We start from the raw sequence: 11,890 nt of genomic DNA, 5'->3' as shown, positions 1-11,890 counted from the left end.
GCTGGTTGGTAGCAATTTCCCTACTCTTTGCCAGAGGAGAGGGTACACAATCTGCTAACAGCACCCATGTTAATTTTCCCACATCTCATCTCTCTTTGTTTTTTCCCCTGACACCACCGTTTACTCTCATCACCATGTGGCTGCAAGAGAACTTCCTTACTGGTAGAAGAACAGTTTCCTACTGACAGTAGAACAGGAATTAAGACCTTCCATGTTTTACCTGCTCTTTTCTTAGATTCATAGTCAGTGCTGATGACTCAAAACGTTATAATTCTTTATATGTATATAACTTCATGTCTTGGCACTTGAGATACGTTCTTGTAGGTGAAACTTAGCCCCAGCATTGATCTGTTGAGCTAAGTGTGACCCCATAAGGCTTGGAAAACAGAAAATAATTATGAAGAACCTCAGATGTATTATTTCAAGTCTCATGGCATTTATTCCAGTTCTGAGATATTTTTGAGCCTGACTCATGATTTTGAATGCTGGAGACTTGCAATATAAAGATTTCATTCACACACACACTGTTACACTTCTTTTTATGTAAGTAGTTAAGGGTGGTGAAAAGTGTGGGAGATCTGGGAGAATGGGAACATAATGACCCTTTTCTTTAGTGCTGTAGAGCTGTTTGTAACTGAGTTGTCAACAAAAGAAATCTTTTTTTCAAAGCATGAGCAAACGTATCAAACAGATAAAAGTACAAAGAAGGTAAAATCGTCTCTTTCCAAAACTGTTGGCTTGTTGTTGTGGTTTTTTGTTTGTTTTTTTTTCATTTTGTGAAGTATCTTATTTTTACTCCAAAATTCTGAAATTAGTTTCCTCTTGGCATACCATTTTAAAGCCAGGTACTTCTTCAGTAAGAGTCAGGTAGTAATGAAGACTACCTAGGACTGAAATTGCTTATTCTGGTCATGTCCTTATGGCAATTGTAATGAGGAGGAAGTAAAAGTCAAAAATCGGATTTACTCAAAGAAGACCAAACCAGAAACAAACCTAAAGCCCCCAGACCTTAAAATGCAACAAGGAGGATGACACTAGGTGGTGTTTTAGCTCTGAAGAGTTGTGACTGAGGAATCTGGTGTCCAAGGCAAAACTTCAAAGAGCTGCTGTTGCCTTTTAGTCTGACATGAAACAGCAGCTTGTCAGCGAGCTGGACAGTGTCTATAGAAATGGGGCCAGTGTATCTCAGAAGAACCAAGGGAACTCAAAAGTCCAACTGGTTCATCTTCTGTGAAAGAAAGCTGTAGCTGTACCTTCATAAGGATTTAGGAATGATAAGTTGTAAGAGAGTTTCTTCACAGTAAAGATAAGTGCAAATGTGTAGTGGACATCAATAGTTAATGATTCGGATATTAGAAAAGGATACTATGATGTTTAGTTTAACATATCACTATTATTTCCACAGTATGAGGAATCTTAAAACACTGATGTTCAGTTCTAACCAAATATTTCAATAATTACTGAATGGTCTAATTGTCTAGCTAATGAACTCTGTAACTAAATGCCATAATTTCAGTTATAAGTGCATGATCTGTAGTACTGTGGCAGGAAGATGTGTTTTTCTACTCAGGTTTTGAAGCTGAACAAGAAAAATAAATTTGGAAATCAGTATCCTATTTTGATGTGGGGAAGTTTACTCCTTTCCTCTGGGCATAAGAACCAAACTGAGGAGAAAACAGGTTGCAGGTTTCAAGGCATAAAGGTTTTAGGGTGGGCTAATGTATGAGGAAGCAGTATATAGGATCTATATTCCTGGAGATAAACTGAAAGGAGTAGCCCAGCTGAGTCACCTGTGTCATGGTCACCATCTCTTTCAAGAGATCTCTCATATCAAACCACATTTCTGTTTATTTCACCTGATTGTCATCCTAGTTATCATATTAAGGGGAGTGTCTTTAAAGTTGAAGTATTTTATCCAACATACATATTACAAACCCATGATGTTGTAAGTATTGATATGATAGAATTGTATGCAGTTCTTGAAACAAAACTGCAAGTTAATGGTGCTATTCAGAGGTCATGCCAGTAAAAAAGTAATTCCTTGGAAATATTTTGATCACTGGTTCAACATACAATCAGAAACTTGTGTGGTATTTAGAAGATGGATTACTGAGCCATTACCAATCTAGCAATATAATTACATATCCATATTAATAAACATCTGTCACAATGGCATAGCAGATGTGCTAGGCGCATATAGAGCACAAAATGTAATTTTTTTATTAGTATATTCTTATTTTTTAGTGTAAAATGTTTTAATTACGTATATCATGCCATTTGTTTCATTTTGCAAAATTGAAAGTGTGTTTTTTAAAAAAAGTACTGAATCTGTGAGGATAGTTTTCTGATAAATTCTGAAATATTACTCTGCTGATTGAACTAATTATGAACAGTGAATTTTATTGTTTTCCATTACTGACCTACAGCCTAGCAAGCTTGTTGTAGCATTTTGGTTCTGCTAATCTTAATTGTGGTACCTCTCTAGACTCAGTAGCATCTTTAATTCCAATTGCTGTTGAATTTATAATATGTGGCATGTAGAAAGTACAACTTCATGACTCCCTTTTCTAAATATGAGGTGTCACAATCAGGTAAAAATTGCCATTATCTTCTGAACAAAGAACTTGAAAGCTTGATGAATACAATTACAATGTATAGTAGTTTTCCAGAAAACTCAGTCCCTAGCTGCAAAAGTTTTATCTTTCCCATGTTCTGTCCCCTAAACTTCCTTCAACTTAAAATCCATTTGTCATATTTGCAAAATCTTTATTGTGTTTTTTTTTTCTTTGCAAAACATTAGATGAGGACTCTGGAAAACAATTTTGCAGTATTTTTGTGTATCAGTTGTCAAATACATCTTTTTGAGCAAAAATGTTGCCACGTTACTGATAGTCCAGATGCATTTTTGAATCAAACTTTGGTATTAATTAGTATTTATGTGGGGATTTTTCAGACTTGATTCCTTTGTTGTGACATACTGGGTAGTTAAAATTTTAATTGAGCCACTGAGAGGTCTTGTTCTTTCAAGTAGCTTTGAAAGCTGTGAATGATAGCTTGTGGGCAGAAGTGTGGGAAAATATTAATAGCACAGGGTAACACCAGAAGTAGGATAGCACATGTAAACTCTGAAAATGGCATGACTGATGCTGAGCAAGACTATGTTACTTACAGTGAGGCATTTTGAAAGATTCATTTTGTAGTCAATGTTTCAGTGGTATAATGTTTGTGCTGTGAATTAACTTAAAGATTTTGAAAGCATTAGAGGGAAGGTGAATAAGAGATTTGCAGAGACTGTGTAAAATGCCATAAGACAGACCTGACTGTAGCATGGCTTCCTTTCTATTTGATATTGCTGCTTTCTATCTGATATTGCTGCTGTCAGTCAGTTTTACCAGTTCTCAAGATTTTCTTCTGCATCTAGTGATAAAAGCTTATTTTTCTTCTTCCTTCAAGTAACTGCTTCTGGAGACCTGTGGGTAATTGAATGTCTCAGGGCTGTGCTTCACATGTGATATCTTTCGTTCTTCGTCATCTCTTGCCTGGTTCTTTCAGTCAGTGACTGCAGTCCTGGCACGGAGCTACAGGACGTCAGGGTGTCCTGTTGCTGCTGCCCAGCAGGGTAGGAACGCTGGAGAGGATGGCCTGGTAAAGAGTGGCCACTCAGTGCTGTCCTTGCTAAGGGGAAGCCCTTGTTTTGAATTGGACAGAGCCTCCACTTTCATTTTAAGGTAGAATGGTTTGGGCTTTCATTATTATATATTACAAGTTTAAAGACGTGACCAGTGTGCAGCCTTGAGCTTTAGAAATAAAATAAGCCTAAAGTGGCATATTCTTTGGCCAGCCTTGCAATTTTTGAGATCTAGATGAGGTTTTCTAATTACTGTGATGGAAGATAAAGCCAAGGGGAATGAGAAAAATTGAGATAAGGGTTCATAATTAAAATTGTGTGTTGTTGGTCCAGCTCTTACAGCTAAATTGAGTTAGAAAACATCTTGGCAGTCGTGTTCACACCTGCATGGACTGCAGGGCTAGGTTCTGGCTTGCTTCTCTGACATAACCTCAGCAGCTAGCATGTATCTTACAGGTCTCATGACAGTCAGAGTGAAGACAACTAAATTTCTAAAGGTGCTTAGTTGTCTCCCCATATCCAGCGAGGAATCATGTTGTCTAAAAATGGGAAAGGCCCAGGGTGGAATTCTTTGTGTGAATGGCAATGGGCACTGTTTAGTGGTAGCAGACCATAGTGGCTGTGGTGTACTCATAGCATGGGAACTGTGCAGGGACAGGCCTTGGGGCAGGGTGGCTGCATGCAGCAAGAGTTGCAGCCAGTTAAACACCCAGACAATCAGCAGGTTTTGGGAAGTGCTGGAGGGAGGTGCCAGGTGAGCTGGTGGCAGGTTAATAATGCTTTGCTAGAATAGACAGAATTGCATGGAGAAACATCCTTCAGCGTTCATTGCTTGCCCTCACCCCTGTTTAATACCTGGAGTTTATGGCAGTGTGAGGTGACTGTGATGTATCTTGTCCAGCTGCATAAAATACCTGTGTTTGATCCATTGGCCTCAGATATTTCCAAGGAAGTCAGGTGGCAGATAGAAGAAAAGGACCCCACATTTCATACATTGATCTACTGTGTGCTGAGTTAACTGGGGAGGTGTGATGAAAGCTAGAAACATGTTTAGAAAGCAGGTCAGTCTTTGTGTGTGTGTGTGAGACCAGTTTTGCCAGTTGGTTGGTATTGTGGATACGCAGTCTTTACTGGAAGGTAGTTTCTGTGTAGAGGCAGTTACTCCACAGGGTGTCTGATTGTGTTGGCACAAAATATATGTGGTGGTTAATGATGTGAACTATGACATACATGAAAGCAAACTGAAATAATTTATCTACCTTCCCATGCAATTTCTACTGTCACCTGATTAGTGGGATTGTGGTCAATTAGATTAGGGGAAAAACAGATAAAAATTGTTAGCTCAAGGATGAGGGATGGGACATGTAGTACCTATAATTGCGCGATTACAGCAGTTTGGGTATATAATACATCAGCATCATTTTTTTAAAGCATAACAAGATGACTTTACCTCTTTTTTCTACCCTAAAAATTTTGCTTATTTAAGTGGCATCGCTGCATGTTTGCACTGTGCTGCTTTCATATTTTGCTTCATTAGTAACTCTCTGATGGCTTTGCCCTGCTTCTAAGCTGCCAAGTCTTGCTTTTTCTAGACCTCTTGCTATATTAATAGCTCCTGTTGAAAATTCAACACATGGTCCACAAGAGTGGGAAGCAGATGGGCCACTCTGGTGGGAGACCTCAGAGATACGGCTGATTCTGCCTCAGCTGTAACTCACCCCAGTGCTTTGAGGAAGTGCAGATGTGGAGCTGAGGTGCTGTTAATATTCCACATTGCCAGACACCTCCATGCTAGCTCTTTCATTTCTCATGGGACACAACCCTCAGTATCTCTGCAGACAGGCTGTTCGTGCCTATAGAAGTATCATGGACAGTGTTTCTGGCCTCTTGGTAAAGGACAAGACACGATGTGTCCTTTTGCATTGGCCACTTCATTGCACAGCTCAGGTCAGACTACAGGGAAGCTTTGCATATTTTTCAATATGTATGCAGACAATTGTGATGTTACTTGGTTAAGACAAAATAATTTCTACTTGCGGAAAGGCTTGAATTTTTAAAAATACCGAAAATAGTTTGCAAGTTTGTTGAATGGTTTCTGATATTGGAGATGTTAAAGTCTCGGGATAATTTCTGTTCACAACATGGAAAATAGAAGGGAGATGGATGCAGCAAAGAGCAGGGACACTTCCTGTAATCAACAAAACAGTAACTTCAGACATGTAACATAGCTGTTAAAAATTATAGCCAAATTCAAGCCCATGATTGCTAAGATCTAGTGACATTCTTAGCAACTAAAAAAATAAATCAGTGTGTCCATTGACAAGTTGGATTTGGAAGTAGAAAGAGATGGAGAAACATCTGGGAGATGAGAGGAAAAAGAAGTGAGAAACAAATAACTGATGCCTGATTGAGATACCAGAAGTCACTCATTTGTGATATTGTGGTGTTCTCTTGTGTTGTACCAGTAATGCTTGTGTTTGGATAAACAGAGGGAGATTTGGGGAGAGATTTCTGGTGGCACAAGAAAAAGTTGCTATGAAATAGCTGACAGGAGGAATCAGTTTCTACATCTCTAAATTGTTTCCTCTCTAACTAAGCAAAATGCACATCATCTGCTCAGTATCATCAGTTACATCACGGCATCATCAGTTTTATTCCGTTGTGCTATATTGTAGCCTTTGTTAGAATTTCATCTCTAGTTTTAATGAAGCACAACCAAACAGAGAAGTGTTTCTATGTTTACATGCACTTACGTAGCTGAAACTAAGAATTGCCAGAGCTTTGTGTACGTTGAGTTGTGCACACAGACATCCTTGGACAGTTGGGTTTTCTTACAGTCTTTGGTGAAATGCATCATCAAAGTGTCCAGTTTATATCCAGCTGAGATCTGCTGCAAGAGGGCAGGTTCTTTTCTTTCTGATACTTTTATCACTACAGGCCTTTGGCTTTTTCTTTTCTTTTTTTTCTTCTTTTTTTTTTTTTTTTTTTTTTTTTCCTTTTTTTGGAGTCCACTGGTGCAAGCTGGGTAGAAATTGGACATTTTCATTCATGCATTTCATCAGGTGTGGCAGGAGAAGTCTAGTTGTCTTTGAGACATTTAGACTTTAGGATTTACAGGTGAAGGGAATGGGTGTCTGTGCACAAGTGTAACCATGGGAAAATGTCACAATTCTTAGCTTTTAATGTCTGCAAGTGTATTTTATATTGACACTTCTGTGTTTGATTGTTGCACATCAGAGTCAGTCTTGGGGGCAAATTACAGGAACTAAGAGCAGCAAACAGAAATAAAGGACTGGGTTCCTTTTAGGGAAAAACTTTTTAAATAATAGCTTTATTTATTTTCTAAAGTTGTTGAAAACAAAAGGGATATAAGGGAGAGACCTAGCTAAGAAAATTAACAACATCAGAACAAGAGTGAAGCATCCAGATAGTTGAATCTGCCCCAGAGCAGAAAAGCTAAGGAAACATAGGACTGATATAAACTTGAACTGATGTAAAAGAAATTTCTGTAAGTAAAAATACTTTCCAGTTCCCATTTAACAACCACAGTGGTCTAAAGGATTTAATTACTCCTGTGCATTATTACAGTGACCTTCGCATTTGTTATTTCTTTAGCCACAGTTGCATTATCATGCTGTAAAGGTCTGGCAGAAGAGAGAAGTATAGTTGGTCTCCTGCCAATGTAACTCAAAGTCTCAACTGTGTTTATTATTTTCCCCATTACTTCAGTTTCTTCAAAGCTTGTGCTGTAGAATTGATTAAGCTAATTATTGCACATTCATCCAGAAACTCTGTCACTTCCTCCTGTTTCTTGGAAGAGAAGGTTGCTACTTTGACAAAACAGATGTCTTTGAGAGAAGACATGCATGATGTTAGGTGCAATGTCATTGATAGACCATGTGTAACCATAGGACCATAGGAGTGTGTAAGTGCCTTGTATTCCTGTTGTGCCACATAACCCAATGTTAGGTGCAATGTCATTGATAGACCATGTAGCCATAGGAGTGTGTAAGTGCCTTGTATTCCTCTTGTGCCACATAACCCGGCGACTGCAGTTGAAGAGGAGTTCCCACATCAAGGTTTTTCATAGAGCCTTACTGCTTATTCCAATAATGATAAGCTGAAGCTTTAGGAAGTGAAGCCAAACCGAATCCATTCTGTTGGCACTTGGTCTTCTCTTTCCTAAACTAAGTCTTACGTCTTTCTAGAAATGCTCTATAGAGACCTTGTTTCCATAAAACAAAGCAGAACTGTTACTTCTCTGTATTTACCATTTTCCTATTGCCTTTTTCTTCTGTGGCATGCTGGTATTGATTGCTGATGGATTTGTGATCCACTGAGACTTCAGACTGGCCTGTTGTGTAGCCACTGACTCTCTTTTCAGATCTGTGCATTTCATTTTCCTACCTGGGGGCACATATCCTTTTTTAATTGCATCACTTATTCTTCCATACTTTTCTCAAGGTAATTCCTAATTCCAGGGCTGGCCTGCCAGCCTAGTTTCTCCCCCTTTGACACCAGTATCAGGTTTAAGTTCATTAACCATGCTCTTGTTTTCCTTCATTCAAGTTGTAAGTAAAGAACTGAGCAGGCAGATCCCAAGAAAACCAGGTTCCTTGTCTTTTTCCCATCATTGTGACAGTGGCCCTTTGATAACCAGTCTATATTGGAGTATGCTCTTCTAACAGTTTTGCCTCTCAGTTGCAATTATGTTATCTAGAACACATAATATTTAGGTAATTTATGAAAATGCAACCAGAGACAGTTTCAGAGGCCCATCAGAAGATAGCTGCTATTTAGAGCTGCTTCTAGTATTTCCAGAAGCCACAAAAGCTTATTTTAAATGGGTCTCACAATACTTATCCTTGAAAAATTATGCTGGCAGTTACTTATCTTTTTGTTACATTCTGCAGGCTTCCAACTTGTTTCATTATTAAGTTTGCTGGTAGTTTATGGTGTTAAATTTAGGTAGGAATTTATTTTTTGAGACTGACTACTCTGCAGAGGCCCCTATTCCTGTTTTTGATGCAGGGGAAGTAGTAAACATTGGCTGAGGTGAGTACAGCGAGTAGGTGTTACCCACTCAGCTTTGCTCATAGACAGAACACTTTTCCTCGACAATGTGAGGGCAAAGGCCATTTGAGGTAAGTGCACCAGTTTCTGTTCATGTAAGAACAAAGGGAGTATTTCTAATGGTTACTTTTCAGCGTGAAATTCCAGTGTGAAGGAGAAAAGAAAGCAATGCCCAGTACAGATGCCTAACAGTCATTGTTAAGTCTAGGCAGGAGTTGTCCTTGCGGATACATTGTTATCAAGGCTTTGGGGCAGGAATGATAGGACTGAGAGGCTTAGGTCTCATTATTTTTCAAACTCCTTGGTGTTGTACGGATTAATGTGGTCCAGCTGTTTTCCTCTTTTGATTGTACTTTCCAAGAAACATTTCTGTGAAGCTTTTTATTCTTCTACAAATTTGTTGAGATACTCTACAGTGATAGTGTCGCACGCACTCTAACTACGTACCTTCTGGTTAGACATCGTAAGATGTTTCTCTCAAAGCACTTAGGATGGATTCCCACTTTCCTCACTGGATAGGGCAGGTGGCATATAATTGCTCATGAGTTTAGTATTTTCTGTCTCATCTTTGTTTTCATAGCCTTGAATGTTTTGTCAGCTTACTTTGCTAGTAGGGCTTCATGCTTGGAAATAGTGAAGTGTGAGAAAAAAAATACATGAGATTTTCCATTTAAGATCGAGCATTTGGAGTCTGCTCTGTAGGCTGTGAACCCAATGAAATCATTGGGAAAGAATTTCAGTAAATGCAGTAACTCTGTGAGCTGAAGTTTGGCTTTCAAAATTACAGAGACTGGATGCAGGGGAAAAGATAAGGCTGACTTATGGTCATGGCTGCTGTAGCAAAGAAATCTTAAATTTCTCTCACAGAAGAGGAAAAAAGGTGGAAAACTTGGTGAAGGATAAATTTTGTTATGCTGCTGATGAGGTACATGGTGGAAGGATTTTTTTATCTGTCTTTAAGCATCTGCTGTAAGTGCATGAGCTAAAGCTGATCTTCCTAAGCTTCTGCATGCAGCTCTGCATTACCTATAGTGATTTGGTTACTGTTAACTAGACCAGTACCACAGCAGTCCCAGAGATGAGGCAGGGATGCTTCAGCATCTGATGGAGGAGAATGATGGCCTACACTTGCAGAGTGAAAGGGATGTTGCTGTAATGATATGGAGAGAGAAGTAAGTGAATGGGGGTGGGGGGAAATCCAGACAGTGAAATGGATAGCTCAGGGAAGTGACCTCCGAAGAGAAGTGGTTTTTCATACTTCAAGGTTTTCAGCAAAAATATGAGTAAATATAAAACTGTTAGGAAGACTTGTGCTGGCTATAGAAAACAACCTAGATGACTGAATATACTTTTTGTGTCTCTTAACATCTGGATTCAGGGAGTTAATCTGGGCTAGTGGCATTCTGAATCTGCTGGTCTGGTGCTAAATCAGGAGAAGTGGGAACTCACAAAATGCACTGCTATTTTCATAACAGCTTCTGGACTCCTGGTCAGACCGACCCACTGTAATAGCCCCTGTATCTTTTTAAAAACCCACTTATACAGACTACGTCTCACTCTATGCAGTTGATTTATTTAGAGTTTGCAGTTGTCCCCATAAACATTCTGTCTTGGTGGTTTTGTTTGTCTGTGTCTTCTATTTGGCTGGTGATTGAGCAGATTGAGTGTACTCTCCCAGGTATTCTTTTAAAAGTATTTAGTGTATAGAGTTACCAAACGTTATTTGGGACTAATGGTTCATTATACCATGAAATTTGTATTCACAAGGGTCTGGATTTTACATGAAGGTTAAAAAAAAGGAGCACAGACAGTTCTTGGTTGTGTAGAAAAGGAGCCTTCTTTCTATGTCTTTGTAATACAACCCTGAGTCATTCTGAAACTTGTTTCTAAGCAATTACTTCAAGACTTAGCTGTGGTTCATAGCTCATAAGCATCCTGCCCCACCATTCTTAAGAGAATGGAGTAGAGAAGAACTTGAACCACTGGTGGAATTAAGTGGCAAATGAAGCAGAAGTCTTGTCAGTGCTCATTGCTGAGTGGTCCCCTAATGGCTCTCACAGTGGCTGTATTTGTGGTGGAAATGAAGACTTTATTTTAAATTGCTTGAAATACCTTTGCTGGGGTAAAATTGCTGCATTCTTGTTAGCCAGATCCTTTGAGGGACTGGCACAGGTAAAAGAAAATGGCTGTTTTGTTTAAACAGCTTCCCCTTCAAAATACTCAGCTAGTGTGTCTTCAGGTATCAAAAAAGCTGCTGGCTGATCCTGACAAGAACTGCCTAACCCAGAAATGTCATGCACTGTAACATCATCTCTCCTTTCCTGCTGCTGTAATTCTGGGAATGTTGGCTCAGCTTTTCTGTTGTTTGGCAGGTAGACAGGGTGGTAACTCTCCAGGAGGGTACTGGAGTTCTTACAGTTTGTAAAGAACCTGAAGGACTTGCTGTGAGCAGCTATCATACCTGTGGCCTTTGGAACTTGTCACAGTGCAGAAAGCAATGCAAAAGTACTCAGTGGTCTGAAACGGTGGGAAGGGTCAGCGTGCCAGGGTAGGAATTTGGTTGTTGTTGGGTTAGGAGGGAAAATACTGGTAAAGTCACATGAAGGGTATGGTGAAGTTTGAAGTACTTAATCTTGGACACATGCATTTGCAGATGAATTCCTCACACCATTTTTCTTTTATAAACTCTGATCATTTTGCAGAAAAGGTTTTCCATAACAAGAAGATACCTTTCTGTAGAAACATAACATGTAAAATACCCAATTCTGGCCAATTCCCAATGTGGGATTCAAAAGATGATAATAAGGAACTGCACTGTATAAAGTATTATTATTATTATTTTGTTTTATCCCCAAGGATCAACAATAGTTCTTAGGTAAGCAATATAATCAAGAAAAGAAGAGATTAAACATTACCTGCCATGTTGTATCATCACTATCTTATTACTGAATGAATGATTGTATAAATACATGATGTTTTTTGGCTGAGTTTTTTCCTGGCATGGTTTACCTTCTTTAGACTTAAAACCATATTGGCCTCAAGACTTGAAGTCTCCTTTGAACAAGAAGTGTACATTTTTTTTTCCTTGTTTTGTGCTTACTTTGTGTATTGCAGAATTTGCAGCTTGCTATGAAGCCTTCAGGAATGAAGTGTTGATATACTAAAAGTATTTGTCAAATATGTTCAATG

General features: G+C 38.9%; 1 protein-coding gene across 1 annotated transcript in view; it reads left to right on the top strand.

The window, feature by feature from the left end:
• CTNNA3 (catenin (cadherin-associated protein), alpha 3) overlaps positions 1–11,890 on the top strand; it is a 431,886-nt gene that overhangs the window by 406,431 nt on the left and 13,565 nt on the right. The window lies entirely within an intron of this gene.

Source organism: Chaetura pelagica, unplaced genomic scaffold (assembly GCF_000747805.2).
Source record: "Chaetura pelagica isolate M959 unplaced genomic scaffold, ChaPel_1.0 scaffold112, whole genome shotgun sequence".
NCBI lineage: Eukaryota > Metazoa > Chordata > Aves > Apodiformes > Apodidae > Chaetura > Chaetura pelagica.
The sequence above is the reverse complement of the archived record's forward strand: the minus strand, read 5'-3'. Positions and strand labels throughout refer to the sequence as shown.